Source organism: Amblyomma mixtum, chromosome 9 (genome assembly GCF_055824585.1).
Source record: "Amblyomma mixtum isolate Tamu chromosome 9, ASM5582458v1, whole genome shotgun sequence".
Taxonomy (NCBI): Eukaryota; Metazoa; Arthropoda; class Arachnida; order Ixodida; family Ixodidae; genus Amblyomma; species Amblyomma mixtum.
The window spans coordinates 103,118,276-103,134,922 of NC_143020.1; the positions used below are offsets into that span (position 1 = coordinate 103,118,276).

Below are 16,647 nucleotides of genomic sequence, written 5' to 3' on the forward strand. Positions count from 1 at the left end.
ATGGCCAGCGGCATCCTGGAAGACCAGGAGGTGGTAGTCGCCATCGCCAAAGCGTCAGCCGGAGCCACACGGGTCTTGGACGGAGACCACCTGGTTCTGTTCAATCACCTCATTCTTTGCTCTCAATAAATGATCCTTCCTTCCTTCCTTCTTCCGCCGCGGTGGCTCAGTGGTTATGGTGCTCGGCTGGTGACACGAAAGACGCGGGTTCGATCCCGGCAGCGGCGGTTGAATTTCTTTGGAGGAGAAATTCTAGAGGCCCGTATACTGTGCGATCGCAGTGCACGTTAAAGAACCCCAGGTGGTCGAAATTTCCGGAGCCTCCACTACGGCGTCTCCATAGCCTTAGTCGCTTTGGGATGTTAAACCCCATGAAACCAAAAACCAACCTTCCTTCCTTCCTTCCTTCCTTCCTTCCTTCCTTCCTTCCCTTCCTTCCTTCCTTCCTTCCTTCCTTCCTTCCTATGGGAAGCATCGCGACTGATCGACTGATAGTATCAAAGAGCTGACACCTGCGTAGAGGTAAAAAGATATGTTTTCTTTCTCGTCGTCCACTCTGGGCGAACAAGTGGTACTGGAAGCTGCATTGTGACCACACGGTATGAAAGCCCCCACTCCGAACAGAAAATGAGCCGAGGTATCACATGTCTCATATGCCTAAACTCAGGCTGCAATGAAACACACTCGTGAAACTTCCCGGATAAACGCGATCGACGTAGGGCGGGACCACAGGTATCAAATTTTTCAGAGGCACCACAATCTGGTTTACTTAAGATTTATTGCACATTAGGAGAGCCCGGGAATTCCGGCTTTCAAAATATTAAACTAATGTGTACACCGACGGTTCCAATCAAAGAACAAGGGTTAATCGAAGTTATCTAAAGCACGTGTGAAAAGTGGGAATAACTGTGGTTATTCTCTCTTTTGCGTCTTTTGCGACACTAATACGATAGGTAAGAGAAGCTGATTTTTTTTTTCAGCCGACAATGAAAATCATGGAAGGGTAGCTCTGGCGGCTGCACGAGCCGCATAGCGGTCAACTCTTGCACCTGAGGGCGCTGTTTCCCCACAGCTACACGCGCTCCACGAGGGCTTCCTCCAGAAGAAGCTGAAGACAGCTAGGATGGAAGCAAGGCCTCCGGGAGAAGACCCACTTTCCCCCGATTGACGGCGGTCGCCCCACGACTCGCACTCCCATCCTGCGAAGTAAGCGCCTGCAATCGACAGGCACCTGCCTCGGCTGCGCATGCGGGGTCGCTGTGCCCACAGCCATCGCCGCGCTGGCCTGGTTCGCTGTCCACTGGTCCGCCCAGCGGATCAACGCGAGTGACCCCGGGACGACGTTCTGCTGCTCCAGCGAGGCAGCCACGCTGTTCGCCGCCATCGACAACAAGCAGCAGCCCTGCACAGATTTCTTCGCGTACATCTGCAAGAACGCCCTCGAGGACGGCCTCGTACAGCGTGACGTGGCACGCGACTTGCTGGTAAGCCATTTGCCCACGTAGACTACACGTGGTCAAATGTGTAGGGGAATCCCCCAAGGTATAGTAGGTAAGTAACAAGGGAGTAATTACTCATTGACGAGGACCAGGGCAATTTTTTTTTAACTGTGAAGTTTCTGAGAAAGCCGTATAGCTTTCCTTTGTAGCCGTTTGGCTGCGCTCGGGTGGATGTCGGTAAGTAATTACTCCCTTAGTACAAATCTACTCTACCTTGGGGGATTCCCCTAAACATTTGACCAACACAGTTCCCACTTCGAGTTATCGATCAATTCGCTCTCGCCCTACTTTAAGCTTGTCGTCCCGGTTAGCTCAGTTGGTAGAGCGACTCCTCCGGTGAAGCGGTGGTCCCGGGTTCGAACCCCAGACCAGGACGAATTTTAGAGCGCAGCTCTTTGGCGTCCGTTCCTGGGTTTCGCGTCGTCGTCGGCGTCGTCGTCGGCCTCGTAACCAGCTCCGCCCCCCTTTCATCCGCAGCTGGGGTTGACTCACTATCGGCGTCAGCGGCATCAGTCAGTCGCTGCTATCTCTTCCCTCCTCCCTTTATCGTGTTGTCCGCTTGCTGCGCGCGCTTCTGCCCCCATCGTTTGCCGCTGGGTGTACACGCCGCCCCCCTCCCCCCTCTTCCTGCGAGTCTCCGGTTGTCAAAGCGCCGGCTCGAACTTAATTCCTTTCTTCGCTCCTCCTCCAATGCAACCCCTGTGCGGTGGCAATCAGAGAGCCAGATCGGTGGCGGCGGATCTGTATATGTGCACCGCCCGAGCCGAAATTGCCGCTGCCGTTCGCCCTGTGCGGTGGCAATCAGAGAGCCAGATCGGTGGCGGCGGATCTGTATATGTGCACCGCCCGAGCCGAAATTGCCGCTGCCGTTCGCCACTGCGAAATTATCTGCCAGTTCTTTCTGAGCCATGAGCGAGACGACCGATGCAAGTCCTCCGTCTTCTAAAAAAAAATTCTGTGATAGCGCATACATGTGTTGCTCGATTTCTTTGCCTCAATCTATCGAAAAGGTGAAACAGCTTATTTGCTGCGCTCAAATTTCGCATTAGAAAGTAACGTAATCGTCGGTAATTTTTTTCTTTAACTGCGAAGTTTCAGAAAAAGCTGTATAACTTTCCTTTGTAGCCGTTTGGCTGCGCTTGGGTGGATGTCAATTATTAATTACTCCCTTATTACGGAGACTACATTTCTCGAAAAACGTAGCAGCACGAAAAAAACGGGCATGAAATAGACCCACAAACGACAGGATTAATGCTGCAGTTCCAACTGATGGAGAGAGGGTCTATCCACGTACGTAGAGGAAAGGGGGAGAAAGCCAGGTGGGCGGATGAGACTAAGAAGTTTGCGGTGGTGGTGGTGGTCAAAAACCGTAGTATTGAAAGAGAGTTTGAGGGTCAGAAAACCCCGCTGCATGGTCGGTATGGCACACCGCACGACGAGGCCCCGTCTCGCGCCCGCTTTACTATATCCCTTTGGGACTCCAGTGTGGAGCAGTTGAGGAGGGCAGTCTCCCATGCCTCTCAGGTGGGGGTGGGTGAAGGGGGAAGGTGAGGATTCTGAGTACATGCCCACACCATGTGAAAGATATCGCAGATCTCTCCACAGTGCGGGCAGCGCCTATCTGTGTTCGGATCGAAGTATTGTGCAATGGCAGGACAGAGAAGAGTTCCTGTCTGCAGGCGCCCCAGAGTTCGCTCCTCCGCCTTACTCTACTCAGCCCCTTGGCAGGTGCCGGGTAGAGGCGGTGGCTGTCGCAAAAATGAATTAGGATTTCGCGGAACCGCAGAAGCGGTTTATCAGCTTCTGATCCAGGACAGCTAGGATGAGGAGCCCGGTGTGTGAGCGCTCGGGCGGCCGCCAGGAGCCCAGATCACTTTTGTGCGAGGGTGACCGGAGGTAGCGCGTCTTAGAATTTGGGAGGCAAGAGGTGATATTTCCCCTGCAAGATAATGTTCACAGGCCCGGCGAGAGTCTGTGATAACCGTCCTCGATTTTGGATCGGCGGCAGCGAGAGCTATTGCGACTTCCTCCGCTCGGGATAAGGTGGCGGCAGATGGCACAAGAGTAGGTGATGTGGAGAGTTATCAGACAGCCCTTTATCCTGCAGTGGGTGTAGTTAGGCTGGTAACGATGATTTAGGAATTTTATAATTTTTCTTTTGTGCGTACCGCCTACGGCGTACTCGGCAGTTTCCCAAAACGAAATGGAAAAAAAATTGGCAGTGGTTTAACTCTGGTTAAACCTGTAGGATTGCGAAAGCAACGAGGAGTGAGAGAGAGAGAGAGAGAGAGAGAGGCGATGGAGAGCGCGCGGCAGCGGCGGCGGCCCCGCCACGCTAGCTCTCCGCTTCTACTCCGCATGCGCCACTGGCGAGGGCGGCGGCGGCACCTCTGAGTCACCCGCGCAGCGACGGCGGCGGCGCGTCAGCTGTGCTCCGTGTGACGTCGTTGCTCCTCGCGCATGCGCAGTATGGCCCTTCATCAGTTCCGCGAAATGGCTCGGCGTCTCGGGAAGTGTTGCTTTCGCAACAAAAGCGAGTTGCCTGCTAGTGTTAGTTGGCAAGTTCAGGCGAAATTTTTGAGTAATTCTTGAGTGTTTAAGCGCCCGAGTTGGCAACTTCTGCTGCAATTAACTCCAAGCCATCGTTTCGAAGCCGTTGGGCGCAAACCTACAACGGTCACATGACTTCCGTTGACCAGTCACAACTAGCGCCCACTTCCTTAACCACAAAGGTTAGGTTTTAATTCCCTACCAAATGAGCGCGGGGGTGTTCTCATTTGGCATGCAGTACGGATGGTGAGGCCCTTTACCCCGGACAGGCTCCCGGAAGTACATGACAGTGCAGTTCCCGTTGGATATCCGTCAACCATAACATGTATGGACGTGTCACCAACGGACTAAAGAGCTGCTACGGAAAGGAATGCCTCTGCACTGCGGCATGAAACGGCCAAGTGTTGAGACACATGTGGCAAACGAAAACATTATCATCGGTTTAACATTCCTCGACCTTGTCCTATCGTTAGTACTGAGCTGCCCACAAAACACCCCTCAAAATATAGCTATTGACGACTATGGTCTTGATTTCCACTAGATGTCCTTTGCCTCAGTGAATCACACAATGATGTAACGCGAATCTCCTTGAGTGGCCGCGTTTCGGGAGAGGTGGGTTCCTGCAAAATATCTTTGCAAGTTTCTTAGCAGATCTTTAATGAGGCGCATAGCTCTGTACCACTGTTTTCTTCTTGCAGTGGGACATCACCTCTGACATCATCAAGGGCACCCAGGACTACGGCAGTGAGGCTGCAGCCGCACTCCACACCCTTTACACATCCTGCGTCAAAGAGATATGGCAGGAGGACCTGCGAGCCAGGGACGTTGCGGCGGCCGTGCTAGAAATCGCCAACAGCACCACGCGAACGAGCGGCGAAAGCTTACTTCGCTTAGCCCTTGCGGTGGATAAGCGGTACCACCTGCCGTTCATCTTCGAAGTAAGGAACTTACCCGGCCAAACAACCCGGCTCACGTTCGCTAGGGGGACACCTCGAGTCGCCGACCACGAACGTGAATGCGATTCTTCCTGCTACGACGTCACGCTCTCCGTCCTTAATTCGCACTTCGGCACTAATTACACCAATGCGGACATATCGAAGTGGAAACAGCAATTGCCTCCTAGTGTCCGAAGACGAACATCCGTGTCTTTGAGAGAGATTAGCGAAGCTTTGGACCATCTGGAACCGTCCCATCTCAAAGCCATACTCCTCGATTACTTTATAGATGTTGAACGCGTGAGTATACAATCTTGGCCATAGAAAAAAATGGCCTATTTGCGGACATTCGGCTTCTGAGAGACGCGCAGAATCAGCCGTGGGCGTTGTTCTACTTGTTGCTTCTTGTCGCTCTCGAAGCCATGAACTACATTCAACAGGGCAGCACGCTAAGTTCACCTAATATGCGTAGCGAGGAAGTCTGCCAAAGTCACGTGCACCTCAACTTCCACCTATGGCGCATTACGTACGTGGCGTCGCTAGCGAGTCCCGCTAAAGACAACCAGCTGCATAACATCCTCGAGGCCACGCGGCGACGATTTATTGACTATGGCCCACTTCGGCGGTTGGTGGCGGCCGGAAACGACACTCAGCACTTCCGGTCAATAGTCGGCAACATATCGCTCATGCTGCCTGGCGACCTGGTCTTCCGGGAACCAGCCGTGCCGCACATGACCTCCCGGGGCTTCGCCCGGAACTTCTTCTTGGCTCTGAACTTCGAGTTCGAAGCTAAGAAGGAGACGGTGCGACGAGGTGTCCCCTGGTTTGGAGACAATCCCGACAACAGAGCTGCGGACCGCATGTTCTTTGCGGATGAGACCACTCTGTACGTGTCATCTCTGGGCTACGGATAGCTGAGTTCCGGTACCGTCGACCCGCTTTTCGCCGATGCTGCCGTGATTGCGAGTCGCATGGCCGCCGTGCTGTGGATTAAACTGGTCGGCTGGAAGGGCTGGTCACGAGAGACAAAGGCGGCCCTACAATCGCACAGGTGATGTATATTACTCGGACGTTAATTCCGAAAGAAAACAATCGCTGCGTGCAAGAACGCTGAAAGAAAGGGTTCTTGTACGGATCAGGCTGTTTTTGTTACGGCTTCCATCACATTCGAGATGAAATTTGGACTATTCCTAGTATGCTAGAACGTGAAAGCCGTCGCGCTGGCTCAGTGGCTATGGCGCTCGGCTCCTGAACCGAAAGACGCGGGTTATATCCCGGCCGCGCCGGTCAAATTTCGATGGAGGCGAAATTCTAGACACGCGTACTGTGCGATGTCTACCAATATCCCTCCAGAGTTTGCCAATATCCCTCAAGAGAAAAGTATACAACCGCTGTATCTTACCGGTACTCACTTATGGGGCAGAAACGTGAAGGCTAACAAAGAGGGTTCAGCTTAAGTCAAAGAGAACGCAACGAGCTATGGAAAGAAAACTGATAGGTACAACGTTAAGAGATCGGAAGCGGGCGGAGTGGATGAGAGAACAAAGGCGCGTTAATGACATCCTAGTTGAAATCAAGAGGAAGAAGTGGGCTTGGGCAGGGCATATAATGCGAAGGCAAGATAGCCGCTGGTCCTTAAGGGTAACGGGGTGGATTCCAAGTGAAGGCAAGCGTTGCAGGGGGCCTCAGAAAATTAGCTGGGCGCATGAGATTAAAAAAATTGCTGGAATACGGTGGCCGCAACTGGCGAAGGAGAGGGTTACTTGGAGAGACATGGGAGCGGCCTTTGCCCTTCATTGGGCGTAGTTAGGCTGATGATGATGATGATGATGCGGTCAAACCGTTCGAATCATGAACGAGACGACAGCGGTCTGTCACCGGAATGGTTAGGATTTCCTTCAGCTGACAGTGAACCGAGCAAGCAGTACTTGAGAGAAGACTTTTAAGTACTACTAAACAACCGAATTCGGGAACAAAAAAAAAACGAATGCTGATAATGCACTCGAAATGTACACAAGCAAGGTTATTGATGATTTTACTCGACAAGGAATCGTGTAGTGAGTAGGCTTATACCCAATGGGCATTGGAACTCTTTCGGACGTCCCGCGGACGTCATGAACGTCCGCTGTACATGTATGGGAGTTTTAATGTCCATTGGGTAGTCACTCATTGGCAGTAACGGGAAGGTGCTGCTGACAGCAAACTGTGGAAAATTGAGTGAAGTATGCGCATGTTTCACTCTTTTAAGGTTATCTCTGTCGATGCTTTTCATGCAGGGAATGCGTGCTGAGCGCCTCACGCGCAAAGTACCTCGTATCCGTGCACCCCGTGGTGGAGCTCAAGATGAGGCTACAAGTCGCCGCCATTGTCGGGGCTGCAGGTAGTGCCCATGGCGAGGCCGCCACACCAGTGGCCGCCAGAGCTAGCTGGTACACGATGCAGGACGCCTGGAGCCTCTACCGGATGTCGGAAGCCCAGTACTTCTACGCCCGCTTCGCCTACTACCGTTGCAGCACCTCATCGCAGGCTAGAGCCTTGGTGAACGAACTTGTAAGGAGCAACATTGACTTTGCCACAGCGTTTCAGTGCGCGCACAACAAGTACTTGGTTGAACAAGGTGACTGCGTGAACATTACTGTGCAGAACAGTTGACACTGATTGATGTGAGCGTGAGGTTGTTAAGGACCTAAGCGCCTTGTTATGTTGGTGGATCTTTTTGAGTGCCCACCCTGGAAGTCGTTTTTTTTGTCTTCTTTGGAGAGGATCTAGGTCACTTTGCATATGTTTGACCACCACACTTTAGATATATAGAATCGTATGATTATCTAATTGCTCTTTTTCAGTTATGTATGCTGCTTACGATTATTCAGCTTTATTATTTTTTTTTTACATTTACGAGGCATCTCCAATTTGTTATATCTACAAAGGTTTATTCAGACAATGGTACATTTCTCGTCACGAGCTATTCCACCCTTTGAGGTTGCTAGAAAAACGTATCTGCTTACGCGGTCAACCGCACGACGGAATATTGTAGCATGCAGTTTCCGTAAATTAGGAGTGTGAAAATAACTCTCCATTTAATTTAAGATTCGTCATTTTTTTTCAATACAGCTATTCTCACGAGTCAGCTTTAGTGATCAGCTTTCTTATCAGGCTTCAAATATGTCGAATTAAATTTTCCGCGTTTGCAGTGTTCATGTGCTGTCAAAATATGCTCTGTGACCTTCCGCTGGCTAAGGACGTCCAGAATCTGAGCCTTCCAGTGAAGCTCACCCTTGTTCCTTCAATAACATTTATTCGCGCTGGCTTTCAGGGCTCGTTTTTTGGTCGCAGGTACTGCTGGACCTTATGTGGCTTCACTAATGCAGGTTACACTTAAGATGGAAAGGACATATTCAGCTTTCCAGTAGATCTGGGTTTTAGGGATAGTGGAAGCAAAATTGACGCACCTGCTATAGAGACGAGCAAAACAAGACTGGAATATTTCCCCAGCAGCGCAGATAATGGGCTCAGTATTGGAAATGCATTGGCAAAGGCCAGTCTTACTAAGAACCAATACAAAACCATCTATTTATAATATCGAGTTGATTACTGGCGCCACTTGGGTTGGTGGAGCGAAAGCAGGATGGAGAAATTACGCCAAACGGCACAGAATTCGAAGTAGTATAACTTGCAACATAGAAAAATAGCCTTGAATGGCTTTTAACGCAAAATGAGCAGAACAGGATTGAAAGTTTAAGAAAGGAGGCGGACGCCCTCAAGAGAAATAAAAAATTAACCACTTTATTTACTGGGAAGGTGGCTCCCACCACCGCCCTGCATAAAGGGGATGCCAAAAATCCAGGGGGGCACTTTGCTGACCTAAAGTGCGGCGATGAGCAAGGCGTAGGGCCCGTTCGGCCCTACGCCTTGCTCATCGGTAAAGTGGTTTTTGAGGGAAGGAAATGTATCTGTCTCGCATATCTCGGTGGACACCTGAACCTCGCCCTAATGGAAGGAAGGACGATGGGAGTGAGCGAAGGCACCGTATTCACTAGACGCGCTTTTGTTCATTCCAAAGCATCGAGCTGACATGGCGGAGTGGTTAGCGTGCTCGTCTCGCACTCCGGCTACCCTGGTTCCATTCCCTAACTCGACCAATATCCATCATTGCTCACTCATTTTTTAGTTTATTTATTTACTTGTGGCATCACTATACCATCCCTTTAACTGGTTGCATGGTTACTAGCCAAAGTACAGTTGGCCCTGTTTGAAATTCGCGCACTGTGACGTCACGACCATTTCGACCAATTGAAAAGCGTGCCATTTCTGTCGACGACTCGTGCTTACAACGGTGAGCCATTAAAGGCTTCCGCATTAATATTTTAGTATTTACCTAACCTTATCTCTCTATCGGTGAGCATGCTTGCAGCTTGCGCACTTTCGGGGCGCGTTTGGCGTTATGCTAAATGTCTCTAATTCCGACGTTAACAAAAATGGGCGGCTAAAATTTGAGGCATAGAGTAAGGAGCACGGATACAAAACGCTGACACAAAACACGCCATGACCAAATGCTCAAAGTTGGATTTGGTGCTTGGGAAGGACTTTTGACTGTCTGTCTTTTAGTCTTCTGGTTTTTTAGCCATATTAGTATTTTACCTATTCTTCGTTTCATTGTTAATGATGTTCCATATACACCATTTTACGAGGAGCGGGCAGGAGAGGAAGAAATCCTCTCAAACACGTGCGCTGCGCGACACCCCAGTGTTGCCGTCCTCCCCTGGGCTGATAATCCGGCGCGCGGAGCAACTTCCGTGGCTGCTTAGCTACCGGTAAAGCGCGTGTTTGCGTCTATACAACAAAGGCAGCAATGTTGTAGAGAACACCAACGTCTTCTAGGCATCATTGTTTTATTGTCGGTTGCGGAAATAGTCGACGAAAGTAGAAAAAAACAAACGCCGCCAGTATGTACGCGCACCATGTTATGCGAAGGTCTCAGCACGTCTGCGGTATTCATTTCTTCACCGCTTTTTCGCCCGTCCCGAGTTGCATTGGCAGTGGACGTAGTTGAAGAAAAAATACTTGCGCCAACAAAAAGCTTACACGTTAGCGCACTTTGTGCACGAAATGCAGAGAGAAACAAACCCGCTGCCTGTGCCTAATATCGGGCGCGGAACGAAGCGCAGCGCCTGGGTTTCCAAATTATACTCTGTGTATAATTTTAAGAGATCAGGTATTTGGACGGCCTTGGCAGAGCTCTAATTCAGCAGTACACTATGTGAGGACTTCACAAATTTGGCCACAACTTCGTTTCGCCGCCGCACGTGATCGTCAATATCAGTAGCGTGTGGGCATCGCCACCTGAAAAAAAATAAACATGTCGTTAGTGCAAAAAAACTTATTTGCACATCGTGGCATGAATAGAAGCGGTGACATGAACTTTTACCCAACTGCAGAGTGAGGAAAAATACAGCCATGGAAACGTATGAAAAAATACACGGCATGCACAGGACGTTAAACTCTGCCATGCATTGTAATAAATTATTCGACTGAAATCGCATCGAATGCACTGTAAAAAAAAATCCACACTATGCATAACCGTGCCAGAGATACAACAGACGCAGCGACTTGAGCAGTGCCCCGACCCGATTGAGATTGGAATTTCCAACACAGGTGCGGCGATTCTGCCTGTCAGTAAGTGGTAATAGCGTTCCATTAGCGTACCAACCTATTAGATTGTGTAATCGCACATTTTCTGTTATTTGTGCACCAGTGAGTACTGGCGGGAGTAGAGAAGGCGAGAATGTGAATTGCTTTCAGTCAACTGGCTTGTATCGCTCGCAGTACGAACAGCCCTACGCAAGCGGCAGGAGGGGCCGAATTTCAATTTCATCGCGTGTATCTCCGCAAACAAACATTCTATTCATCAGAAGTAGGTTCGTTTCGGTCATGTACTCGCTGTTTCCAAAACGTTCAGTTTGTAAACGGGGTACTCTGTCGCAAGCTCAGCATCTAAACTGTCACACTCACCATGTCCAAGCAGGCAGCGAAAGCGTTCATGAAAAACTGCGCTCCACAAAAACTAGATATTCATTGCTCTCCGCGATCTTGTGTTTCAACACATTTTGCTTTCGTTTTTCTAACATGCAACACCGTGCCGAATTTGCCCTACAGGCAACCGGCCACAAAAACTACACGCGTCAACTGCGAGCCTGGCACTCACCGATGCTGATCGTTCGCTGCGTCGAGGACTGGTCGCTTGCTCCCAGTTGGTTATTGCAGGAGCTAATGGCATAGCACACACGAGGATGGACACGAGGCGAACGCCCACCCAAAATTTCTGGGCTTGGCAGGAATAAAACGGGCGAATGACACTTTCAGAGATCGCACGCTGCTTCGGCTGCAGCCCACGGTTTGCAAATTATCAGCCCACGATGGCGTCGGCGGTAGGCGGCGCTCGAGTAAAACAAACATGGCGGCGCCCAGCTATCGAAACATGGAGGAAGGAAAGAAGTTTTCCTTCCTCCATGTTACAGTGTACTAGAAGTTTTACAGTGGCTCGAGCGGAGGCGCCTCCTATTGTGCGCCGCGTACCCTGCTTTGGAAGAAAGTAGCGGCGGCGCTGTCGTCGCCCGCACTTGAAGCGACTGCGCGCGCCTTCTGCTCCCGCAGTTGCGTGTCGATGTTTGCGTCGTGGTGTGTTGCTCCGTGCGTGCGTTTTCTGCATCAGTGCCTCCCAAGCGGCGGCTAAACCACTGTTATGCACCAGGTTGCACAACTGGCTACGCGAGAACAGCACAGGAGCGTAAGTTATCGCTTTTTAAGGCTCCGAAAGACGAACAGCAAAGGCTTGCTTGGCAGCGAAACCTCCACAGGCTTGACAAGCCGCTTGACGCTGATTGTGCTGTTTGTGAATTGCACTTTGAAGCTAATCTAATTTTGAAGGATTATGTCCATGTGATAAATGGAACTGAAGTGAGAATTCCGAGGGGGACCCCGACATATCAACCAAGCTGTTGTGCAGTGGTCGGCTTAAAAGTGGACATATTGTGCAGTAAAACTCATTGTTGTGGTCTGTGAAAACTTTGTTTGTTGTTCATGACTGTGCCAAGCACCTGTGCGTACCAAGTAGTAGTAGTAAGTGCAGTGCAAATTCCTTGTGATACAGAAGCATAGATGAAGATATTAAATGCTTTGAAAAATAATGGAATCTCCCTAATAAACCAAGAACATGTATCCAGTACCACACATGGTATTCAGGTGCGTCACGTCCCCTACCCCGCGCGTGCGCACGCACGCACGCACACACGCAGCACAAATAGAATAGCGCCACGACACGGCGTAATTAAATGCCGCAGCTAGTTCCGAGGCTGGTTACAGAGGGAGGAGGTCGTATGAGTCACGGTGAGCAATTTTAACATTTTGACAAAGCGTATTTCTTTCAAAATGCTAGTAAGGAGACAATATTAATCGCCTTTTCATTTCACTTACGGCGAACTACCTTCTTTATGTGCTCTTGTCTCATGGTCGGTGGTATCTTGATCATAGACAGGGAATCCTTTTTATTTCGTATTTAATGGCGCTTGAAAGCGAGGACGCAAGCACATATTTTGCGTGAAGCGCACCGTCAGTGAGATGAAATTTACCATACAAAGAGTATGAGCGAAGCGAGGAATGTATATTGCATTCAGCTATACAGCTGAGCCGCCCGCGAGAATCGTAGTGAGCGTTTGCAAAATCACTTTTTTTTTTCATTTTGCTCGTTCATGGATAAAACAGGGTCAATACTAATCAAGGCAAACTGCAACGAATACCACCGCGAAATGTGAAGCGGCTGTCCCCGGCCAGACAATTACGGAACTCTTCGGTCCGCCAGCGACAGCATCGGAATATTTCCACATGCACAACGAAGCTACACGGGACAGAAAGCGGAAAGCAAACATTTTTGTCCCTTAGTAGTTTTGCATCCCTTCGTGGTGGTAAACTTGAATCGCCTAAAACATCGGCGGAAGCGGTGTCCTGCAAGCGCGACGGCCGCCTGAAAGGTGCCGCGGCTGACGCGCTTTCAAGTGCGGGCGACTACAGCGCCGCCGCAACTTTCTTCCGCTCGAGGCCCTCTGCAGCGGAGGCGGTCGCGCCACTAGAAATATTCTAGTTCACTATATCCATGTATCGAAACTACTCTCCCCCCCCCCCCCCCTTTAATACCCTCCAAAGATGGATATTGGTATGCTGAATAAATAAATAAATCTGTGTTGGGCGGTAATAAATTTCGAAAAGTGCTCAGTGATGTGTTTAGAGTTAGGAAAGTGTTCGTGTATTGCAGCAGTGCCCACAGCCTATGGGCTGTCGCCACCTGAGGAGGTGCGTATTTGATTTCTCCCTCGTGTTGGATTGCACATGGGCAAAAACACGTTCAGCTTTGAGACGCTGAACTCACGGCATACTTCCTAAAATAACCACTAGTCGTCCTTGCTCAGTCCATTATGATGTTTGCAGCGCAGTATGCGATGCAGATGTAGCCAGGGTATAGGGAAGCGCACCTGAAGTTTGCTCCCACTGCACCAGCGCCACTTCTCCCCTGCCGGTCATTTTGGCGTTCCTGTCCGGGCACGTCGCGGGCGGAGCGCATTGAGCCAGCAGCCTGTCGACTGGTACGCGCGTGCTGCTCGCGCCGCTGACACTCTCTCTTTCATTGTGAGCACGTGCCGTCCTGCTCGCGGGCGCACAAAAGTGTTGTTGCCGCTCGCTGTGAATTCCGAGACGTTCTAAGAGTGGAGAAACTTGTTGTGTCTGGGGCTGTCAAAATAGTTCTCTGAACATCGACGGCCAAGGACTGCCCGTGGAATTCTACAGATTTCCTGGACATGTTCTACATTCTTGGGGGAAAAAATAATTTAATATTGGAAAATTGTAACGTACAGTAACGGAAATATTGAAGGTAATGGTCCACCCTTTCTATATGCAGCAAAATCTTAAATATTTTTCATCGCTCGTATCGAGCAGTTGACGATAGGAAAAACGTTAATACGAAAAAAAATGCAAGCCTATCGATGGGCGATTGCTATAGTGAACTCTTCCAGTATATGAAAAAAAAATGCGTTCATACACTTGTTTTTACTAAAAAATGTTTTTGTCCGGAATTGTTGGGTATGAAGTGGATGAGAACGAGAAACGGCAGGCCTCGATAACTGCTGTGGGCAGGGTGAAGTAAGCTTTTTCCTGTTGCTAAACACGTTTGGCATGTTGCACGCGTAATATTATTTCTGAGCAGTTTTGGCTGTAATTCACTAAGCATGCAGTGTTAAGTAAAGCTCGCGCTAACGAAACTCATTTCTTTTGCCATTTTTTATTTTGGAGACTGACCACAGCTAGCGGCATTATGCAGACGCGTGTGAGGCAAGGTCAGTGATCGCCTCATTGTTCCGACTTGTGACGCCTGGCTCAATTTTCGAAGCTGCTTTACATGTACAAAATTTCTAAAAACAAAAATAATCAAAATGTTTGCTTGCACATGAATGAGCGTTTGCATATGAGCGATGGCTCTGCAAATAAATTGTTTTGGGGATGCGCGTGCGCTGTAATCGGCATTAAAATAAATATACCAACCGCTTATCTTCGTTGTAGCGATTGACCAAACTAGAGCATTTTTTCTCTTTCCGTACATAGCAAGAAGCTGGTAGGCGCTTTTCGTGAGTGTTTTCGTTTTTCTCCTCTGCCTCGCGTGTCGCCTTAAGGCCACTTTATTTTAAGTTAAAATAAAAATTATCTCCATTATTATTCAGCGAAACACGTAACAAAATCCTTATTATTTGGCCAACAAACCTGCACGCACCTAACTGCTCAGCCACCCAACGAAATTAAGCATCTTGCGAAGATGGCCGCGCCAAAAAAAATGGTATTTACCTCAAATACCACGTCTTAAATGACCTCGTCATTTACTTGCGATACACATTTCGCCGTTACGGTACTGGCTTTTTCGTCAACAATCTGCTTCACGTAGTGGGCCTGATCCACTAGCAGTTCATTTTTCAAATTTGCGCAGCGAAAAAAAAAATTACTGTCCACTATTTCTTTTAACCTACATCTCAGAGCGTACTGCCGCGACAGAAAGAAATGCGAACAGCGCAGTGCCTAGGCGCTCCGCTGTTGAAATTTATAATACACAAATACGCTAGAGACATCTGTGATACAATAATGTACCACTCTAGCGTCTTTTTGTTACTACCGAGATAAAAACGCATTGAAGATAAATTCCGACTGCGCAGCGCGTGGGCGCCGTGCTGTCCGCATTTTTTTCTAGCGCCCCTGTACATTTTGCTAATCCTCTGAAGCTCGTCAGCGTTCAAGCACGAGGGAAAAAGCTCGCGTCTGCACAAAGAGATTTGCAGGCTGGCCAACACGTGCAAAGTACGTGCAGAACTGGCTTTTTTTCAGGAGAAAGCGCGCTGCTCGCCCAGCTACTCAATGGGAGGGAGACCCGGGTTTGCCCGGACAAAAGTGCGGAGTCGCCCGGAGAGGGCGCTTTCCAGTGGCGTCCGCAGCGCCCCCTGCGAAGCTGCGGTCCCCTATACCTGTACATATCCCTGCGTGTCGCACGGCACATCTGCACGCGTCATAGAGTTTCTTACTATTACCTAGAGGGAAAGCTGGCGGCGCTGCACTGCAGCCACCATGGACGCCCAAAGCATCATGGGGCGGTGAGCTACTTGTTGCGGGACAATCGTAGTTTTTCGGGAATACATAGTGGCACTACTAAGACGTTTCATTCCGAAAACGCTGTTTGTGTGTGCGCAGACGACTTTCGCGCGAACGCAGTGTGCAAAAACCATAGTAGTGAAACCACAACGACACACAACGCCAATAAAAGGTTTCACTTTTCTAAAATGCCATTAAAAAACCTTTTGAAGTATTTAAGCCACAACATCTTTTTTGAAAACATATTTACTTTTAAAAGTGCGCCTGTTGAGCACAAAATATTAGTTTTTATAATGTTCAATACTTGGCCAATAGGAGAGCGAATCGTCTCTTATTTTGGGCAAACTTTACACTTAAATGCTTTTCTGCTCGTTTGTTGTAATTGTTAGACAAGATATTGAATGTTAGGGCGTTTTTAGTTATCAAACAGCTTTATTTTTCTATTATTTTTTGGCCAAAAGTTGCAGTTCCGCAACAAGTAGCTCACCGCCCCATGATGCTTTGAGCGCCCATGGTGGCTGAAGTGGTCTCGAGGGGTCGCCATGCAAACTCCCATAGACGGGCTGCCAGCTTTCCCTCTAGGTAATAGTAAGAAACTCTATGGCACGCGTAAGCAGCCGCTTGTGAATGACCTCGTTGGCTGTCTTTCATTCTCGCTGGGCTTGTTTTCTGACTCGCATGTCCTCCATATCAAAAAAAAAAAAAAAATAGGCGGCGATTCGACTTGGCCGAACCGAGTTAACGTACCGAAAGCTGTGGTGCGAAGCTCTCGGTTATATACAACTCCCGACGGTGACGTCACACTCCATTACGCCATAATCACGTGGCATCACGCGAAGGTCACGTGACTTATTCCACACCTCCACACCAACTGTACGGTCAAGGGTGAAAGGCTAAGCGCCATAACCACTGAGCCATGCGGCGGTTGATCCCAGCCGCGGCAGTCGAATTTCGGTGGAGGCGAAATTCTACCTGCGCACCTACCT

At 49.5% G+C, this 16,647-nt stretch overlaps 1 protein-coding gene and 1 pseudogene across 2 annotated transcripts in view; both read left to right on the forward strand.

Annotated features, from left to right (window-relative positions):
* On the forward strand, positions 1-8,364 carry LOC149330431 (uncharacterized; annotated as a pseudogene). The gene is made up of 4 exons (XR_016285438.1): positions 1-93; positions 1,149-1,484; positions 4,748-6,035; positions 7,261-8,364. The product of XR_016285438.1 is annotated as an uncharacterized LOC149330431 (transcript).
* Positions 7,429-16,647, forward strand: part of LOC149330432 (uncharacterized) — a 25,211-nt gene continuing 15,992 nt past the window's right edge. The window contains exon 1 of the mRNA XM_089560982.1: positions 7,429-7,534. The gene's annotated coding sequence lies outside the window, so the exon portion shown is untranslated. The remainder of the gene's footprint in view (positions 7,535-16,647) is intronic.